The 20,974-nt window shown below is 38.8% G+C and overlaps 1 long non-coding RNA gene across 3 annotated transcripts in view; it reads right to left on the reverse strand.

The window, feature by feature from the left end:
* Window positions 1-20,974, reverse strand: part of LOC108176367 (uncharacterized) — a 174,131-nt gene that overhangs the window by 110,731 nt on the left and 42,426 nt on the right. For all 3 annotated transcript variants that reach the window (XR_007918263.2, XR_001793000.3, XR_007918264.2), the window contains exon 2: window positions 5,150-5,260. This is a non-coding gene — a long non-coding RNA (uncharacterized lncRNA). The remainder of the gene's footprint in view (window positions 1-5,149; window positions 5,261-20,974) is intronic.

Below are 20,974 nucleotides of genomic sequence, written 5' to 3' on the forward strand. Positions count from 1 at the left end.
TTAGCCTAGTGAGCCACGGCAACGGCTAAGAGATTCTCTCTCTCTCTCTCTCTCTCCCTCTCTCTCTCTCTCTCTCTCTCTCTCTGCCTTTCACATAAGAAGGAAGGAAGGAAGGAAGGAAGGAAGGAAGGAAGGAAGGAAGGAAGGAAGGAAGGAAGGAGAGAGGGAGGGAGGGAGGGAGGGAAGGAGGGAGGGAGGGAGGGAAAGAAAGGGAGGGAGAGAAAGAAAAAGAAAGACTGTTACCAGTGAATGGCAGGGTTCTTGTCTTTGCACAAGAAAGAATTCAGGCATGAGACAGAGGGAGTGGAAAGTAAAATAGCAAGGTTTATTAGGGAAGGGACATCCATAAGAACGGATGGGCACCTCTCCAGACAGAACCTGAGAGAGAATGCCCAGTTGCTCGGACTGGGGGAGAGCGGGGTTACACGGTTGAGTGGAGAGAATACACCTGGGCAGGCCAGGTGGGCAGCTCAGCAGAGAGGCAGAAGACTGAGCGAGCCCCGTCCAGTTGAGGTGGGGGGTGGGGGGTGGTTAAGGATATGGGTCTTTGTCTTCTCACATCTCCTCCTGAATAAATGGGTGTAAATAAATGGGTGTAAATACTAGAAATTCCCATCTCAGTTTTCCCCCTGAAAGTATCAGACAGATGGAAGCCTAGCTGGCGCTGCCCTGGGTTTAGAGGAAAGGTGAGCAAGACCCCCTGGAGGATCGGGATGGGAGCAGGATATTTGAAATGCAGATGCTGGGCTGCATCTTGAAGATTATCAGGCAGAAGGGGCGGGGACCCCTACCTGGCAGGTTATTGGGTAGAAGGAGCAGGGCAGGATGCAGATACTGGGCTGCCCCTATCGGGATGACTTTGAGATGCATATGCTGGACCTAAATGTCTCCTTAGGCCTTTGTCACACACACACAAGCTCCTATCTGACTTCCTACCTAACAAGAGCAGGAAAATAGTCCCTTAATTAACTCAGAAATAATAAATGTATTTTTTCTTTTGCCATATTAGTCATTTGTGTGATATATAATTGGATTTTTATAATTACAGTCAAGTAATATTTTTATTTGACTAAAAACAATTTGACCAAATTGACTTTATGGTTAGATCATGAGGTTGAATATTTATGAAAATAGTACATATTAAATTGTATTTATATCATAAATAAATACATTAAAGAAGCTTGTCCACTGTAAATAATCTTTAGCCAAGAGCAAACAGATTGTATAAAATGTCACAATGTTTCTCAAGGGATACAATAAAATATATATTAAAATTATTTTACTAAAAAACATTCAGACATACAGAAAAGTACAATAAACAATATAAAAAGTCCATAGATCCATCACCTAGATATGTAATTATTTAGATTTTGGTATTTTTGTCCCAACTTTATTTTTTTAAACCTGTTTTTCCTTCTCTTTCTACTTTGCCTAAATATTTTAAAGCAACTATCAGATGCCACGTTATTTCATTCCTATGTGTCTCAGTATGTTTCCCTAAACTTTGAAGAATTTCCAAATAATTGATAGAAAATGCATATTATATTTTACTTCCATTTTTCCATGACTTTTTAAACATTTTCTCATATAATTGCAGTGCTATTATCACAACCAACAAAAATCTTAAGTAATTTCTTGATATTCTTTCATTTCTAATCTGTTAAGATTTCCTCTTTTTTTAAAATGTCTTTTTTAAGTTAATTTGTTGAAAATGACATTCCAACTAAATATTGTATAATGTGTCCCTTGAGTCTATTGTAATTGAGAGTAGGAACATGGAATTTTTTAGGTCTTTAATTTATCGAAGAAACTGATTTAGTTGTCAAATAAAGGAACTCACAATCTAGATTTTTTTTGTTTCCTTATACTGTCCAAAAATATGTTTCTGTATCCTGTATATTCACAATAAAAAATTGGCCCTAGAGTTTCCAATAAATTAAAATGCACATATTTTGGGAGAGAATGCTTTATTAAGTAACAATCTGACTTATTTTCCACTAATGGTGCTAAGATTGACCAGCCTATTCAGTTGATGACACTTTGATCTTGCCTTTGTAATGTCTCTATCAATTTTCATCTAACACTTTCATCAACTAAGGATTTTTGTCCGAATCAGATTTTTTAAATAGAAGTATTGATCAATTTCTAATTCTATTATTTATTTCACCTCCATGAGCTGAATTCTGTAAAGAACATTTCTTAATTAATTATATCAAATATTTACATTATTGATGCTGAAAAGGGAAAATAATTGCTAATAAATAATTGTCTTTCATTAGCAATCTTTTTAATAACAAGCTTCAATTTGCAGTGATCACTAAGTTTCGACTCAGAGGTTTATGACTGCTGTTATGAATTCAGCTTTTGACATAAATTTCATTTTAAACATATGACCTTCTTGGAAATGGATTACAAGTAAATATGCAAATTATTTACTTTTGCATAATTTATTTAGAATTTAAATAGTGGGCAAAGGTAGAAAAAATCAATTATATCCATTGAAGTCTTGTATTTTTTCTTAAATATAGCTAATCTCTTAAATATGTAAGCCTCAGAAAGCTTTACTTACTGAATGTTTTAATTAAATATACATTTGTATCAATATGAACAATCATTTGTTAATATTTTCACTTGATTAAGTAGCAAAATGGTGTATAATGTTGCAAGTAAGACAGCAACACAAGTGTTGGCCTTGATAAAACAATTTTGTTATAGATTTGATGAGCTTTCTTGTCTCCTTGTTGCCTACTCTGGACATGAGAATCTTTACTGCAATATTCAGGTAGGTTCCACAGTGTCCAGCTAGTTGTCTGAATGTAGCTGCATATGGAGGGAACTTTGACTCAGGACTCCATGATGAGGCTGAAATATGGTGAGAAGATAGTTCAACCTGAAATATGGAATGAAATAGAGTTTCCTATAAATTGCAAAAATGTTCTAATGCAATGGTCAATAAAGAGTATGCAGTGGGATTCTAATATTAAAATATTTGCCTATACTCAGATGTTTATTGATTTATATTGGGAAATTATTAAAAAGTTCCACTTACTAGTAACATTTGGTCTATATTAAGTCTCTCATTTACTTCCAGTGGTACTTTGATTTCTCACCAGTTATATGTTGCTTAAAATCTAATCCTGATTTGTGATGGAATAGAATGAGTTCTTAAAATCTGTCTTGTAAACTTGTTTTGAATAATGATTTTTTAAAATTTGACAATTATCTTTGTCTTTATTCTTATGTAAGTCTGATTGGATATATAACTCATGTCATGAACTGTTGTACTTTATAAGCTTTTTTTCCCTTTGAATCTCTAACATACATAGTGCCCCTGATCATTTGGGACCATGATTACAGAAATCACAGATAACTATAGATCAGCGATTCTAGTGCTGGTCATAATGCCTGGTAAAATCTGTGGGCCCTTCTGAGACCTACTAAATCAGGATTTCAAGAATGAAAGTTGGGAATAAATATGTTCAAAGTGTCCTGGTTCTTCTTTTATGTGGCTTTGAATATATACATTTTTTCCTCTCTGCAATTGATAGCCACACATTAGGATAATCTAAGATTTTCCTGTCACTCAGGAGCCTTGAATAAATTTCCCAGGATCTCCCTTCCTGTCATCATCTCCTTGAAAAACTACATTTTCCCAAACTACACCCCCAAGAAGTAAACTACTTCTATTCCCTTAGTAGTCTTCTTCCCTTATGTAATGCACAAAGTCTGTACTTTCTATTTTAATGCTTGGTATCTATTTCTTGTATTAAAAATCAAGCACAATTTCTCTCAATACCCCTGCCCAATGCAGAAAGCATTGTTTTGGGGGTTCGCCCTAGGCCTTGCAATCTTGAGTTCTTAAATCACAGATTCTAAGTATCTCAAAGAACAATCTGTTTTGACCTATTTTCAAGCAAACTTTTGATAGGTTGTTATGTGCCAAATTCTCTACTGGCTCTGAGAAAATACAGATGAGTTTGTCAATGACCATTTTGCCCCACTGGTCTACCAGGGAAGATATTTAGCCAAAGATAACACACAGCATTATGTAAGGGGGACTGTGGCAATACCAACAAGAGTACTAGAAATAAAAGTTTCTTGCTTTTGAAAGGCCCATGAGTAGGTTTTACAACCCTTTCTAACATGACTTTAAAAACAGTACCTGGGACAAGATCCATCATGGCACAGTGGTTAAGCTGCTCCTTGTACTGTCTGTTTCCAAGCCAGCTCTCTGCACATGCTTCTGGGAAACCAGCCAGCAGATGGCTTAAGTATTTGGGTCTCTGGCACCCACATGGGACCCAGATGGAGTAGCAGGTCCTGGTTTTAGTGTGGCCCAGCCCTAGTCCAGTCCTGCTCCTTGCAGACATTTGGGGAGTAAACCAGCAGACAGAATATTCTCTCTCTCTCTCTCTCTCTCTCTCTCTCTTTCTCTCTTGCCTGCTCTACCTTTTAAATAAATACATAAATCTTTAAAAATGAAAAAATCAGCATCTACAACTGTTTGGTATTGAGAAGAAAGAACCCAAGTCACATGTTTTCTCTCTCCCATTCCATTGTCTTTCTTAGTTATATCTCCCCCTTGACCACAGCCTTTTTCTCTTGTCACTACGCTCAGTTTGGATATCATCATTTTATCACATGTTACTTTATGCCACTTGCTTGTACTTCTCTCTCTTATGTCAGAGGAACAGATACACATTAAATTAAGAAATTATTATAGTATATTTTTTAAAAAAGCAAAAAGAAATAGGATAGGGGAAGTAAGATAGAAAATGGACTATATGTCTATAAGTGAATAACACAAATTTCTAGCTCATAAACAATTAATCTAAGAAACCGTAATTTGGACTCAGACTTCATAGCAACATGCCCATTCACGTGTGCTCAAGTTCACATGCAGCCATTCCCAAGGAAGCACACAGAGCGTCTTCAGCAATCTTCCTGTCTATTGTTAGTCTGGCAACTGAATAAATGATGAAGAATAGAATTGTACTGTATCTCCACATTAGATCACCCAAACCTCATTTAACAGCTATATAAACCTAATAGATTGTTCTGCAAATTAAAGGCCTAAATACTACTGTTAACAGAATACTGCATTCTACTCAGAGCCCTGTGTTTAGTAAAGATTTCTCCACATACTCACCTAAAACTGTATTTAAATAGATGCAACTGGTCCCCTGGGGAGGAATCCAATGTCACTGGTTCAGGACAACAGTGATAGCTTCAGCTTCATTTAGCTTCACTGGTTTGTTTTCTGGAAATAGAAAGAACAGCTAGGATAATACATGAGGAAGTGACTACACAACTGCATCTCCCAGGGAGGATTTAGAAAACTGACAGGCATTGTGTTAAATCTGCCATATGAATTATCACATCAACTGGAGATAATATTGCAGGTGTTGTTAATATCTGGAAAAAATGATGCGTAAGAAAGAAAGAGGGGAAAAAGCTTCTATCAGATAATACCTGTCTTAGTAAAAATAGAAGTTACAGAATTCATAGACTTCTGCCCATGGGCCTTTATAAAGGACATGTGCTCCTCCACTCAGCATTCTCTTTGTGGCTAGATTTTATTCCTACTGTGATAGGTGCAATGACTGTTATTATCATGTGTGACAATACATTTAGATGCCATGCCAGCTCAAGTAAAAATAGCTGGACTCTGTCATAGCATGGCTGTTAAAAGAACCAGCATACTACAAGGATTGCTGTGTGGCCTCAGATTTCACTAAAGGCTTATAATGAGCTGAGTTGGGAAGGGAGTGATGTAATACTGGGGTGTAAAGATCGAAAGTAACTTTTATATATTGGATATGCTAAAACGAAAGATCTGCGTGTGGCTGTGCATGTGTGTGTGTGGTGGGTACCAACTGGTACAAAGAAACCCTCTTGATGATAGCATTGTTTTCCTATAGTTCACTCAAATATATGGCAAAATATGTGATCTCCCAGGAACGCATTTATAACATACTGTCAAGATCCCAGGGCCAGGGGGACTGTTGGGAAAATACAGTTGCTTTAATCGCCCCAATACATAGACTCTCCCCCAATCACTGGGCTTGTCTTCATTTAAAGTGATGCCAACACCTGGAACAAGCCTGTTAGATTAGCAATATGAGAAAAATTCTTTTCATTCACTCAGCAGAAATATGCCTTGGTAATTAATGTTAATTTACTGTTTTTACTGACAATGAAAACTAGGGTGCATAATAATGTGTACAGATTTAACTAAGGATGTTTATCCTAAGTTTTTTGTTGTTGTTGGCTTCAATTTGTAATAACATTTAACACCTCTCTGAAAGAAGGAAATGGAATTCTCCCTCTTTGCCCCAGTACTTGCTTGTTACTGTCAGGATACAGCAGTAAAAGTGCTCACATTCAGGTGCCACAAACTTCAGAATTTCTCCCCACCCAAGGGTGACAACAGACATATTTTGTTTAGTCTGTCAATAAACTATTGATAACTGATTAGAGAAGACCCATTTACCAATTAGATGAATGTAGGAAAAAACTCATTGCTAGCTCCAGTGGCTTTCTCCTAAGTGTGTCATCATCCTAATGAGTTGTCGCCATGAGGGGCCAGAGTGAAAGAGCACCCACTGCTCATCACATACAGTAAGAATCAGCTCTGCTAACAGACATGCCTTCCACTCAGGTGAATGGTGTCCTCATAGACCAGGCAAAATGTATTCCCCACCCAAAAGAGAAGAGAAAGAACACAACCCTAGCGCAGTAGTGGCTGTTACCCTTGGGGTCAAGACAATCTCCTAAGCAGAGACTGGCTCCCGGAAAGTTGAGGCTTGATTCTCTGCAGGGCCAAAGTCCAATTGTTCTCCAGACTCCACCTGTGTTTGAGGGCCCTTGCGTCCTTGCTAACGTTTTAGAGGCCGATGTCAAGGACTGGCAAACGCAGAGCAAGCTGCACTGTGGTCATGATCTCCTTTTTTGCTGGTTTATTTGGTTTTTCTGTCTAAAGAGCACCACAATACTGTGCTCAACAAGCCTTTAAGAGGCTCCTTCTGTATTTCCACAGGTTCCAAGAGTTAAGAATCAAACTTTAATTTGCTTTGAATAAGGCTAATTACAAGTCTATGTGTTCAGAGGTGCTTGGTTCTTTGGTGTTGAGATGTTCTTTCTGATACACATTCCTCCAGGGCTTATCTTTTATTTCCTGCTGTTCTCACCTTCTCATGTACTTGAGGTCAGATTTATCTGAAAGGGATTTTGGCTTATGTATCTATAATTCTGCCTATTAAATTTCTGTGTAAGAATAGGAACAACGTGTCAGCCTTATCAGTGAAAACTTGACCCTCTTTACCATCAGATTTTCAGCTTCCATTAGGATCATAGTAAGCTAAGCTAAAGGAAGAGGGGGTGGAAATCTGCCTTTATAAAGGTCAGCCTTCTTAATTAAATGAAACTCCGGCAGCAGCCTTAGAAAATGAAGAAACTGTTGCCTGTGCTGTTTCCGAGGAGAATCTACAGAGCATCCAGACGATGCTGCCAAAGGCAGGGCAAACTGAATGATTCCCAAATGGCTAGGGGGCTGCAGCAGGCAACGGTATCTCCTTTTTCTGCAAACAAGTGGAATTGACGATGTGCGGTGGAACAGAAGCTCCGAGCCCTGCAATTGTGCTCCATGACCAGCCCACTTCATTTCACTTTCCTTAGAACTCCGTGGCCCTTTCTGTTTTTACTAACAGCATCGTTCAGCCAAGGCCAGTGTAAAGGAAAATTCACGAAAGAGGTTCTGAACCAGGTACCTTCACATTTGGGAGTTCATTTAAATCCTTTGAGGGACGTATTAGCCTGCCTCTCCTGTCCTAGAAAAGCCAATTGAAATTCAGAAAGGTTAATTATTTGAGCCAAGGTCACATAGCTCGTGAAGTGTAGGCTCTATCAGACTGTCTCCAATGCTGGTCCTCTCTTCATAGGAGATGCTCATATTGCTCTGGTTCCATGCCCACTGCTTCCATTCAGAAACATCCTGTGTGGCACTTGGTGCAAGTCTGCTGCCTCTTGGGATCACAGCACAGGCAGATCTGCCTGGACTTTCAGCCTAGCTCTGTCCTTCCCTGCCTTTGATTCTGTTGTTCTTTTCCAATAGATCCCTGGACCCTTCTAGCTGATCAGGAGCCCCAAGAAGTGTCCATGTGAGTAAATGACGCCAGAGACTTCCCAACGCATTAAGAAAACCACAAATTCTGAGACTGATTGTTTCTAGCTTCTCTCCTTTCGTGGCTGGATCATTCTATCCAGCCTCATAGGACATAGCTCTGGAAAATGACACCACAACATGGCTCTCCATTCCAAAAATTAAAGTGTTCTTGATCTGTGATTGATTGATTATATTTATCCTTGGAAAATACTAAAGTGTGATTAAAAAAAAAAAAAACTATCCCATAATCCTAAAATAGAAAGAATCCCAGGCTCCACTATTTAAAAAAATCCAATTAGTTAGACTGATTAAATCTCTTGGATTTGACGGGCTTTGCAGAAGGTGTTTCTGTTTGGGCCCAGTTGCCACAGTGCGTGACTCCATAGTGCACCACTTTCCTGGAGCCATTGAAATTGGTGTGATGTGGTGATATCTTCCATGGTGATACCTTCCAAAATAAAAAGCAGTGAGGTGACAAGGTTGAGAGTAGTGGTTTGCAATTAGAATTACCAGACCTTTTAAACCAGTGTATGAGTTTCCCTCCAGGCAATTAATTCAAGGTCTCTGGGATTGTATCTAGGCATGTGCAAATGTATTAAAGCTACTGGCATAGAGTATAGAAGTTGGGGACAGGGAACTTGACTTTGAACCCCAGTTATAAACTCTCCAAGCTTCATTTCCTTCATCTGTATAAACAGAGACTATGACTTGTTCTTGCTTCATAAGAATTTGAATATAACGCTTAGCGCTTCTCTTCTAGCTTAAAATGGCAAGTAATGACTATCATTGTTGGTGTTAAAGAGACACAGCGTTGCTGATGTAAAATCTTAATGTCTTTGAAAATAAAAAAAAAATAATAATACATTACCACTTAAGGCTATTCTCTTCTCAGAGACTCAAAAGATATGTAAAATGTGACCAATAAGCCTATAACATGAATCAAAGTATAATTCATCCAATCAACCTGTAAAAACCCTATTAAACCCTAAAAATGGAGTCTACTAAAAACTGACTGAAGTATGGCAATGAAAACCTTGCCATGGGAGTTTTGCTTTTGATTGATTTTTCTTTCCATTCTAGTCTCTGCTTGTTCTCATACATCCAATTACTTCACCTCTCTCTCAAACTCTAATCATGAATTTATAGTGACCATTAGTTAGTTACCTCTAGTGATCCCAGGCACTTCAAAGTTAACCTTCTCTTAAGCAAACTCCCTCACCAACTGCAAGCATTACCCATTACACTCAATGGAATCTTCTCAAACATTAATCCTCTATATTCTCTCCAAGGCCAGGGACATCTCTTTCTTGAACTGCTTAACCTACTATTAGCTCTTGATTAATCCTTTTTTTGTGGCAAAAAAACAGCACTTTCTGAAGAACAAATACCCAGAAATCACTCTCTGCATTAAAATATCTTTAACTGCCCTATTATCTACAGAATCAAGCACAAAGTCCTTATTTTTGCATACAAAAACCTTCAAATTCTTGGCTTTAACCAAGCCTTCAAAAATCTTCCCTCTACCCACCCTCTATAAATGTGCTAGCCTGTACACTATTTCACATCACTCTCTGAACATGCCTGTGTGTCTTTTCACATTGTGCTGTCCCTCTGACTTGTTTTACTGTGCCCAAGCTCTTTGCATAGTTACTGCAGACTGACTTCCTAAGCTGAAATCATGTGTCAGCTCTGGTGTCCTTTTCTCAGTCCTGCAAGCCATATGTCTCCTTTCCTCTTCTGGGCTCTCTTTCATAACATTTACTGTGCTTCATAGAATTGATCACGGACATCTGTCTCCCTCAGTACCCTGAGGGCCCCTGGAGAAAACAGTCCATAACTAATGTGCTGGTCATAACTTTTACCTAATGGCGGGGGTTGGGGGTAAAGTGAGTAATTCAGTTAAAAATTATTTCGTTAGATATAAGACTTGCTAGACTGTGCTGGGGATCTTTAGACATTTTAGTTGAGGCAGGGACTCAGACTAAGGATCAATAAATGAACTATTAGACATATTTTATTCAGCATGGATTGGGAAAATACCTGTTGAAATAGAAACTTTTCCCCCTCCCTACCTAAAGCTCCAACACGGGCTGGAAGAGCTAAGAAGTATTCAGAACTAATGTTAAAATATAATGTATTTGGGGCCATCACTGTGGTGTAGTGGGTAAAGGCACCACCAGCGCCAGCATCCCATATGGGCACTGATTCAAGTTCCAGCTGCTCCACTTCTGATCCAGCTCTCTACTATGGCCTGGGAAAGCAGTAGAAGATGGCCAAGAGCTTGGGCCCCTATACCTGCATGGAGACCTGGAAGAAGCTCCAGGCTCCTGGTTTCAGATTGGTGTAACTCCAGCCATTTGGGGAGTAAACCAGTGGATGGAAGATCGATCCCTCTCTCTCTCTCTCTCTCTCTCTCTCTCTATCTCTGTAATTCTTTAAAAAATGTAATGTATTAAAGTGAAATGGACATTTTGAAATTTGATGATTGTTTATAGCCCTTGTCTCTTCTGTTGAAGAACAGTGTTTTTTTCCTTCATACTATTTGTTGAACTCTTTTTACTTTGTGTAAGGTTAACTTTACAATAGTTAAGTAAATTGAAAGTAGATCTTTGTAAAAATTAAGAGTGGGGATGGGAGTGAGAGGAGAAAGAAGGGTTGGAGCATGGGTGGGAGGGAGGGCGGGGGGGGGGGGAGCATCACTGTGTTCCTAAATCTGCATATATGAAGTACATGAAACTTGTATAACAAATAAAATGTAAAAAGAAAGGAAAGGAAAAGTGCTGCTCAGTCACTGGTATTGACACAAATATAAACATTAAAGGAAGTGAATATGATTTAGTTTTGTTTTTGAACATCTCTAAGGCATAATATTTGTGTGTGAGTTTTGAATGTGAACATTTTGGATCACAAGGAAGCACTCATAAGTCATATTGTAAGGGCCGGCGCTGTGGCGCAGTGGGTTAACATCCTTGCCTAAAGTGCTGGCATCCCATATGGGCGCCGGTTCTATTCCCAGCTGCTCCACTTCAGATCCAGCTCTCTGCTAGGGCCTGGGAAAGCAGTAGAAGATGGCCCAAGTCCTTGGGTCCCTGCACCCACATGGGAGACCTGGAAGAAGCTCCTGGCTCCTGGCTTCAGATCAGCGCAGCTCCGGCCATTGTGGCCATCTGGGGAGTGAATCATTGGATGGAAGACCTCTCTCTCTGCCTTTCCTCTTTATGTGTAACTCTGACTTTCAAATAAATAAATAAATCTTAAAAAAAAGAAGTCATATTTTAAAGTTTGTTCTCCAATACTACTTTGCTTATGGAAAACAGAAACTAAGCAAAGGCTTTTAGTATAATAAAATATCACTTCTAAAACATTTTCCTCCATGGAATTCCAGATAAATATGTTTTTAGGAAGCTAAATTAATTAATGGAAATAGTTCCCATTAAGAGTATTAGAAACTATTCACCAGAAATATTAATAATCCATTAATGGTTATTTAAAAATAATCACTAAAATTGAACTCACTTTTTGTAAGTATTCCTTGCATGTGATGTTAAATTCAAAAGTCAAGTTGTGTTGTGGTAATCTGGAACTGCCAAGAATCTTATAACTAGCTGGTGTTATAATGCTATATATTAGCATCGATTTTAGACTAGCTTTATTTTGTTATCCTCCAGGAAGTGTATTTTCTCTGAGAAAGAGAAATTAAAGAAAAAAAGGAAAGAAACCAAGAAGCTGAGAAGCAGGGGGGCTTAACAAAGAGAAAAAAAAAAAGAGAAAGAAAAGGATCAAAGGAGACATAGAAAAGCAAGAAACAGTCATGGTAACTTATAATTGAGCAATTAGAAGCCTGCAAATTGGTGTCCTCCCTCAAGCTCTATGAGGCCTGGATCAGCTCTCACATTACTTTCATGGGCATCATTTGCCATTGCGAGAGACACTGCAAGCTGACACGCCCTCTTCAGACACCTGAGGGAATGAATAGAACATCATGAAAGGTGAGGGCACAAACCCATAGGCCATTATCACTGACCCTGAAACAGATACACATATACCATGACCATCAAAAGAAGATTTCATGCTTAGACTCTCCAGGACCATTGATGTCAGCAGTCAGTGTTTGTCAGCTAAGCCACATGTCAGATTCACCTGGGGAGCTTTAAAACACTACCCGGGTCCTTTCTCCAGAGATCCAGGTTTAACTGGTCAGACACATGGCTTGGGTTTTGTATGTTTGTTCATTCTTGAATGATTGTAATATGACCTGGAGTTTTGAATTGCCATTGTAAAAGAAAAAATTCAAAATATGCTATTGTTTTTATTATTAAAACAACTAACCTTTACTATTGTGAACTATTAAGCTTTTATCTATTGAAGTCTAGGGATATTTTCAAAATGCTTTTATCCCATTCATCCAACAACATAGAAAACAATTGATTTAATTATTTTAATGCATGTGCAAGGTGCTACAGAACAACTTTTACATCTTATTTAATTTCATTTTAATATTTAACTTTTCCAGAAGCACCAAGTCAGCCTGAACCCAAAGTACATACATCTTTCAGGAAATTTTAATATCTTGCCCACACCACTGGTACTATGCTGAATGAAAACATCGAGTACTGAGTCCATGATAACCTCATCCCTTTCTGTTGAATTCATGGAAGAGAATTTACCTAATCCAGAAACAGAGCTACCATCATGCCAACAGCTACTTTTCTTCTCAAGTGCTATGGGGATAGCTCCTAACATTAATCACCGCGTTTGTGAGATGACACAGTGAGGGTATACATATCTTCATAAATCCTTACATCTTATTTTAAGTGCCTGTTAACATTCTTGGTTTTCATCATACCTGAGCTTTCAGATGTCTCCCTTTTTCATAATCAAAGCACCTCATGAAGTCCTTGAGTGCATGACAGGAACTCCAAGAGACAGGTTCAGGCACAACTGATAATAATCCCAGAATAGAGATGTTGGAAAGAACTAGTGGAAAGAATCCCAGTGCTGCATTTGGAAGATATAGACTAAAACTGACTTGGAACACTCCCAAAACTCTGATCCCATGACCCTGAGCAGGTCGTTCAGCTCTTGTAAACCTCAGTGTCTTTACAAACAAGAGAGCAGTTGCTGCCAAAGCCAGAACACAGCAGGAATAGGAGCACAGAAAAGACCATCCTCAGAAAGACATTTTATAATTTCTTCAGCACAAAGCAAGTGAATATTTTTGTTCCTTTTCCCTCTGAAGTGTCTCCACTCCTCTCCGAGAGGTACCTGGACTGTTCAAGCACCAACACCACGGACAAAGCTCTGTGGGAAACAGAAGACCCCAAGTGACCAAGTGATCTGGCATGGCCAGCTGAGGCCATAGTTTGTAGACTGACAGAGAGAGAACAGAGGGGACAGTAGTGTAAGAGGGTAAAAAACAGTCAGAGCTAGTTAATGTGTAATCCCACTATGCTTTCTCAAATTTCTTTTTCAAAATATTGTAATTATGTACTTCTTGAAAGAATATATGTTTGATGACCATTTTTCTTGATGGAATAATCGATGGATTCCATTGGAGGGTGAACCAACGGAAAAGGAAGACCTTTCTCTCTGTCTCTCTCTCTCACTATCCACTCTGCCTGTCAAAAAAAAAAAAAAAAAAAAAAAAAAAAAAAAAGAAGAAGAAATAGGGCAAGGTTCTTAAGACTACCATAAAAAGCTAATTTGAGAAGTCTAAATTATATCAGGTGGCAAAAATAACAGGTTGAGCCCAGTTGCTGAAAACATATGAGTAATTATGACCAACCATGCAGTACCAGGAAAAGAAGTGAGGAATCCCAATATGCTTATTGACTTTTATCTGATATGCCACAAAGAACAGTAGGCAACACAAAATTAATGTTTCTTTATATTTTTAGTTACCACACAAAAATTGGACATATTTATGGCGCACAATGTGATAATTCAATACATGTATGCAATGTTTAATGATCAAAAAATTTCCATCTCCTTAAAAAATCGACATTTCTTTGTGTTTGGAATTTTCAAATACTTCCATTCCAGTTCTTTATAAAATATACAATAAATTTTCAAAAACTCCAGTCAGCCTACTGTGCTACAGAAATTAGAACTTATTCCTCCCATCTAACTGTATTTCAGTTCCAACCTCCCTCTATATCCCCTAACCGTCTACCTTTCCAAGTCCCTGGTGACCATTATTCTACTCTTTACTTCAATGAAGTCAATTTTAAGGTCAAAATAAATGTGTTTATAGCATACAATCTTAAAATAGCATGAACCTAGGGAAACTTCTTTCGTGTAGCTTTATTCCACATGCTAAACTAATCACAAAAGAGTGGTTATTGCCTGCTAGCTAACTACTATGAAGCAAGAGCTCTATTCTATTACCTCAGGTAAATTCTACTACATCCCTCAGGGTGATTCCAATCTTGCCTTTCCTGATGATCATATGCAGACTGGGAAACTTGCATCAGCAAGGTACTGGGGTATGCTGAGCCTAACGAATTATGTGTTCAGTTGCTTATCATTCTTTCTTCCTTTTGGAGTCAAATCTGCCTTTACTTAGTATCTACCACAAAAGAATGCACTTTTTCTTTTGAAGTGCTATATTATTCACAAATAGCAAATACATAGATTGCAATTATCTGTATTTTATGTATTTCTCAGTAGTTAGGTAGGTAGAGAAATCATCTTGGTTTCTAGTAAGCTTAAATCTGGTGGAGTTCTATGATTTTCATGGTCCATACTCTTTTTTAGTGTTTATTTACTTGAAAGGAGTAGCGACAGAGAAAGAGAGATAAAGAGAGAGAGAGAGAGAGCGCGAGAGCACTTCTATCTGCTGATTTACTTCGCTCATGCTCACAACAACTGTGACAGGATCAGGCCAAAGCCAGGAGCCAGGAGCTACACCTCGGTCTCCCATGTGGGTGGCATGGACCCAGGTCTTGAGCACTCACCTGCTGCCTCCCAGGGTGCACATTGGCGGGAAGCTGGAAGTGGAAGTACAGGAAGGACAGAACCCATGTACTCTAATGAGGAACACAGGCATCCAAGTAGTGGCTTAACCCACAGTGCCACATGACTGTCCTAAACTCCTAGTACTGTAGGCAAGAAATTGTAAAAATAGAATTTTCAATAGGAAGAAAGAAATGTTAGGAAAATGATAGAAGTAGTTTCAGTTCTTAGTAAGGAAGCATTTATTTGGAGAAATGAAACATCCTTACATTTAATGAATTAAGTTAATGTGTTACAGAATTATTTTGGAATTTATGTTTATTTGGAGAAAATGTTTTTAACAAGGACACTTTTATTTGCAGTAACTACAAAAATAAAAATGCAAACAATATGTTTATGTAATTTCTATTGCTAAAATAGCACTGAACTGTATCATTGGTGGTATTTACAGCCTTAATGAAGATGTCATTTGGTGATAATGCTGACAAATTTGGCATATTATTGAGTCATATTGACACTACTCAACACAGAAGATAATTCATTTTCCTACAGTTACATCCCAGCAGAACCCATGATTCTTATGTATATGGCAAAATTAAGGTCAAGACCTTGGTAAAATATACTAAGACTGTAACAGATATTCTCCGATTAAGTCATATTTCTATTAAAAACTATAGAGATGATTAGTTGTTAGAACCTAGAACCACAGAATTGTGGAATCAGGTGAGATATTTAGAGACAATCTTTCTTACAATTTTAAGATTGAGGAAACTGACTCTCAGATAAGATTGACTGGGGCCGGCATTGTGGTGTAGTGGGTAAAGCCACCGCCTACAGTGCCTGCATACGATATGGGTGCTGGTTAGAATTGCAGATGCTCCACTTCAAATCCAGCTCTCTGCTATGGCCTGGGAATGCAGTAGAAGATGGCCCAAGTGCTTGGTCCCCTGCACCTGCAAGGGAGACCTGGAAGAAGCTCCTGGCTCCTGGCTTCGGATTGGCAAAGCTCTGGCCGTTGCAGCCAATTGGGGAGTGAACCAGCGGATGGAAGACTTTCTCTCTCTCTCTTTCCCTCTCTCTCTCTCTTTGCTTCTCCTCTCTATGCGTAACTCTGGCTTTCAAGTAAAATAAAAAAATCTTTAAAAATAAAAAGATCAACTGATTAACTCAAGGTCTCAGAGATGTCTAGCAGTGTCTGAATCAGAACTGAAGTCATATCTACTACCCCAAGTTGTCTCTCATTTGTAGCAAATGAAGGAATATTTTAATATCTTACATAAAGTTATATTAAAAAAAATTATTATCTGAAGTATTATTAGATATAGGAGAATTAACAGAAAACCACTACATTATTTGGATCTTTTTTGATTCTTGTATTCTTGTACCCAGATATTGCCCAACTATATATTTTAAATCAAAATCCAAATTTTAGGAAATATCATTTCCAGGCATTAAACGAATGTCAAACTAATATTAAATGTGCAAAGCACTTTTATAAAAAGTTCAGTAATATCATTAAAGATCAGCCAATATTAGCACCATGCTAGTGCGTGGGTGGTGCCTTTTTAAATTAAGTTAATGAGCAAATATTTTCTCAGTTGATCTTTCACATGATTTAATATTATTCAGAGTTTGGTTCAATACTATAATTCCTATGAATCACAAAAGATTTGGCAAGAAATGAGCAAATATTATCCTAGTTAAACCAAAACGACTGCAGTGAATTGCAGTTTTTCTTTCATGTATAAATCATGTTGACAATGAAACAATATCATACTTAGAAGAAAAATATATATTTTAAAATGTCATGTAATTTGTCACTTGTGATTTTTAAGACCTGATATAGACAGATTGGGAATTAGAAAATCTGAGTTGTGTATAATCTGTCATATATCATGTCCAGAGGGATTCTGGCTCCAACCTTTCAATCCTCAACTAGGATTGACTTTTGCAGAGCCCAGACACCAGATCAGTGAGGAGAATACAACTGACTTTCATTACAATAATACAGCTGGAAGGCTAATTATTCCTCCCCGTGTTAGCCAAAGACACAATAACCTGAAAGTTGATACTGATGCCTTTTTTATGCACATTTTCTGCTTCTGATCATTCAGCTAGACTAAGATGGTACTTGCTGCCTTAACTTTATTTTAATGGTTCTTTTTTTTTTTTTATAGGCAGAGTTAGACAGTGAGAGAGACAGAGAGAAAGGTCCTCCTTCAGTTGGTTTGCCCCCCAAATAACTGCTCAGCCGGCGCACAGCGCCGATCCAAAGCCAGGAGCCAGGTGCTTCCTCCCAGTCTTCCATGCACGTACAGGGCCCAAGCACTTGGGCCATCCTCCACTGCTTTCCCAGGCTACAGCAGAGAGGTGGACTGGAAGAGGAGCAACCGGGACAGAATCCGGCGCCTTAACCAGGACTAGAACCCGGTGTTCCGGCGCTGCAGGCAGAGGATTAGCCTAGTGAACCGTGGCACTGGCCTACTTCAGTGGTTCTAAGATTTGTATAGGTATCACAATTCTTGGAAAACTTGATAAAAATATAGATTCTGTCCTATATCAAAGAAGCAGTGCCTCTCTGAATTTATTACCTGAACAACTGATTATGATATGCACCAAATTTGAGAAACACTACTTTTATGTGTGCTCTTACTATTACTCTTTTAGATAACTTCATTGTCTACTCCACTGGTCTACCAGATTATACCTTCCTTCTGCACAGACCCATTCTTCACCCCATCAACATATATGTGCAAGCCCAAGAATTAAGATAATAATAACAATAATGACTAACTATCCCCTTTTTTTTTTTTTTTTTTTTTGACAGGCAGAGTGGACAGTGAGAGAGAGAGACAGAGAGAAAGGTCTTCCTTTGCCGTTGGTTCACCCTCCAATGGCCGCCGCGGCTGGCGCGCTGCGGCCGGCGCACCGCGCTGATCTGATGGCAGGAGCCAGGAGCCAGGTGCTTTTCCTGGTCTCCCATGGGGTGCAGGGCCCAAGCACCTGGGCCATCCTCCACTGCACTCCCTGGCCACAGCAGAGAGCTGGCCTGGAAGAGGGGCAACAGGGACAGAATCCGGCGCCCCGACCGGGACTAGAACCCGGTGTGCCGGCGCCGCTAGGCGGAGGATTAGCCTAGTGAGCCGCGGCGCCGGCCTTAACTATCCCTTTCGATAAAAGTCCAAATTTCTTATTTTGCATTCAAAGCCCTTTCAAGATTAGGATTTTGCAGTCATCTCCAGCCTCATTTTTCAACATTCTAAGTGATTAATGAATTTCCCTCCCCAATGCACAATGCTTTCTTAGAGCCCATAGTTATTCAAAAATTACTTATTGAGTTTTTCCATCACAACACTGAACCTAAAACTGGAGATAAAGTAGTGAATAGATGAAAATCATACCGATTCCCAAAAGTGAAAGGCATAGAAACAAGAACATTTAGTTCAATTAGAATTGTAGAGTAACTGTAAGACTTCATGAGATCACATGACGTGGACTCTACCTGGCTTGGGGGTTTTCATGTTGGCTTACTTACAGGATTGATTTTGAAGCTTAGGCTTGAAGAGTGGATGGAAATCACCTAGATGAATGCAGGAGGTTCAGAAGAACGTTAAAAACAAGGAAGAGAGTATCTGAAAGTTTTTTGGTGAGAGGAGAATAACATTTTCAAGTACTTATAAGTACATTATATAAATTAACACAGAGGGAATAAAGAGATGAGTATAGAGATAAGTTGGCCAGAGGGGCCATTGTTTTTCTTTAACCCAAGGAAAATTTGGAGAGACTGAACACTTTTAAGCAGAAAAGTTTCAGAGATTTGCATTTTTAACTATTATTCTAACTCCAATGTAGAGAATAGATTAGATTATGAAAAAATTGGATAACATACTTTAGAAGAAGCTATTGCAAACAATCTGAAAGAAAACACATTTGGCTCTACTCAATATAATGGTTGCAAGAAAAATGTTCTGGAATGACAAACAATACATACTTTGCACTTTACTCAGATAAATATCTTTTTTGCTTCCTCTCACTTGATTTCCTCTGCAAGATCTAGATTAAATTGTGTCTTCCTACTCTGGATTAATTTAGTACAGAGAATTTACTGTTCTTAAATTTTAATTATTGGGTCATCCAACTCTCACCTATCTTGGAATATAAAATATAAAAATATTAAGGGCAGGGACTATGTTTTATTTAGCTTTACTCTCCTCTGCCTGACTGAATTTCAAAAAATATTTGAATCTATTGACCATGAATTTACCAATCATGTGATTTTGGACTAGTTTAATCTCTTTGGATCTTAATTTCATCACTTAAGAAGTAATATCATCCTTTTACTCATTTTGAGTCCATGGAGTGAAATCCTGGCAAGTAAATTTATTTTCTTTGGCACTGAGGATATACTGACTTCACATTAGACAGGTCACAACAGTAACAGTTTAACCAAAAAGGATTGAAGCAATGGACATTTTATAGATTGGGAAGAGTTCAGAGTTCAACAAAACATATGAAGCACCAAGGAACTCTGTTATCAAAAACCATTTATCACTTCTACATGTAGAGATAAGGGCAAGGAGCAGTGCTAGTGAAGTCTTCAGAGAGATGAAGTTGTAGACATGGGCTCTCCACCAGAAGCCATGGCCACATGAAGGGTAGCACTGTTGATGAGGGCTAGGTGGGGAAAGATGGTTGTAGACAAGATCACCACCAAGCTACCTCTTTCTCCAGCCTTTGTTATCTGTGAAGTCTTTCTCAATGCTTGAGCCCATCTGAAAGCAAAAGAGCAAGAGAATTCCAGTGATTCCATTAGTGAGGTCAATCCCCCCAGACCACTCTTTCTGATACAGAAAGAGGAATAAAATATCTAGGGAGGCAAGTGGAGAATAATTTGAAAAAGAGAAGACAAATATGCCATACTTTAAGAAAACCATGGTGAGCAGGTGTTGTGGCACAATGATGGTTAAGCCATGCTCGGGATGCCCACATCCTTTTTCAGAGTGTCTGGGTTTGAGCCTCTCTTCTGCTTCTGATCCATCTTCTTGCTAATGCATACCTTGGGAGGCAGTGTGTGATGGCCCAAGTACTTGAGCTCCACCAGCTAAGTGGGAGGTCTAGATTGAGTCCCAGGCTCCTGGCCTTGGGCTGGCCTGGTTCTGGCTGTGGTGGGCATTTGGGTGATGACCCAAAGGATGAGAGATCTCTCTCCAGCTGTCTCCCTGTCACTGTGCTTTTATCTCTTAAGAAAATGAAAGGATAAAGTAAATGGACAAAGGAAAGGATAAATTAGATAAATGCTCAGGCCTGAATCTTTTCCTATCTTTCATATTTATATGCACAACTATATTTGAATGAAAATTATAACACATACCCAATTTAAATATATATATATATATGAGCTTGGGAGATGACATTTAGCCTAATGGTTAAGATGCCCTCGCTGCACATGAATGTACCTGGGTTTATTTCCCGTATCCGGCCTCTGACCAGCTCCCTGCTAATATAAGGCAGCAGTAATGCTTCAAGTAGCTGGGTTCCTGCCACTAAAATGGAGACCTGGACTGAGCTTCCAGCTGGTAGCTTCATCCTGGCTATTGTGGATGCAGAGTAAGTCAGTAAGAAATGAAACAGCAGCCTCTGCCCTCTCCTTCTCCCTCTCCCTCCCTTCCTAATTTTCTTCCTTCCTCTTTCCTTTCCTCTAAAATGATTTTTTATTATTATTTATTTTTGAAAGGTATAGTTACAAAGAGAGAGAGAGAGATGAGAGAGAGAGAGAGAAATGTCTTCCATCCAGTGGCTCACACCCCAAATGGCTGCAAAAGCCAGGGCTGGGCCAAGCCAAAGCCAGGAGCAGGG

Source organism: Oryctolagus cuniculus, chromosome 2 (genome assembly GCF_964237555.1).
Source record: "Oryctolagus cuniculus chromosome 2, mOryCun1.1, whole genome shotgun sequence".
Lineage (NCBI taxonomy): Eukaryota > Metazoa > Chordata > Mammalia > Lagomorpha > Leporidae > Oryctolagus > Oryctolagus cuniculus.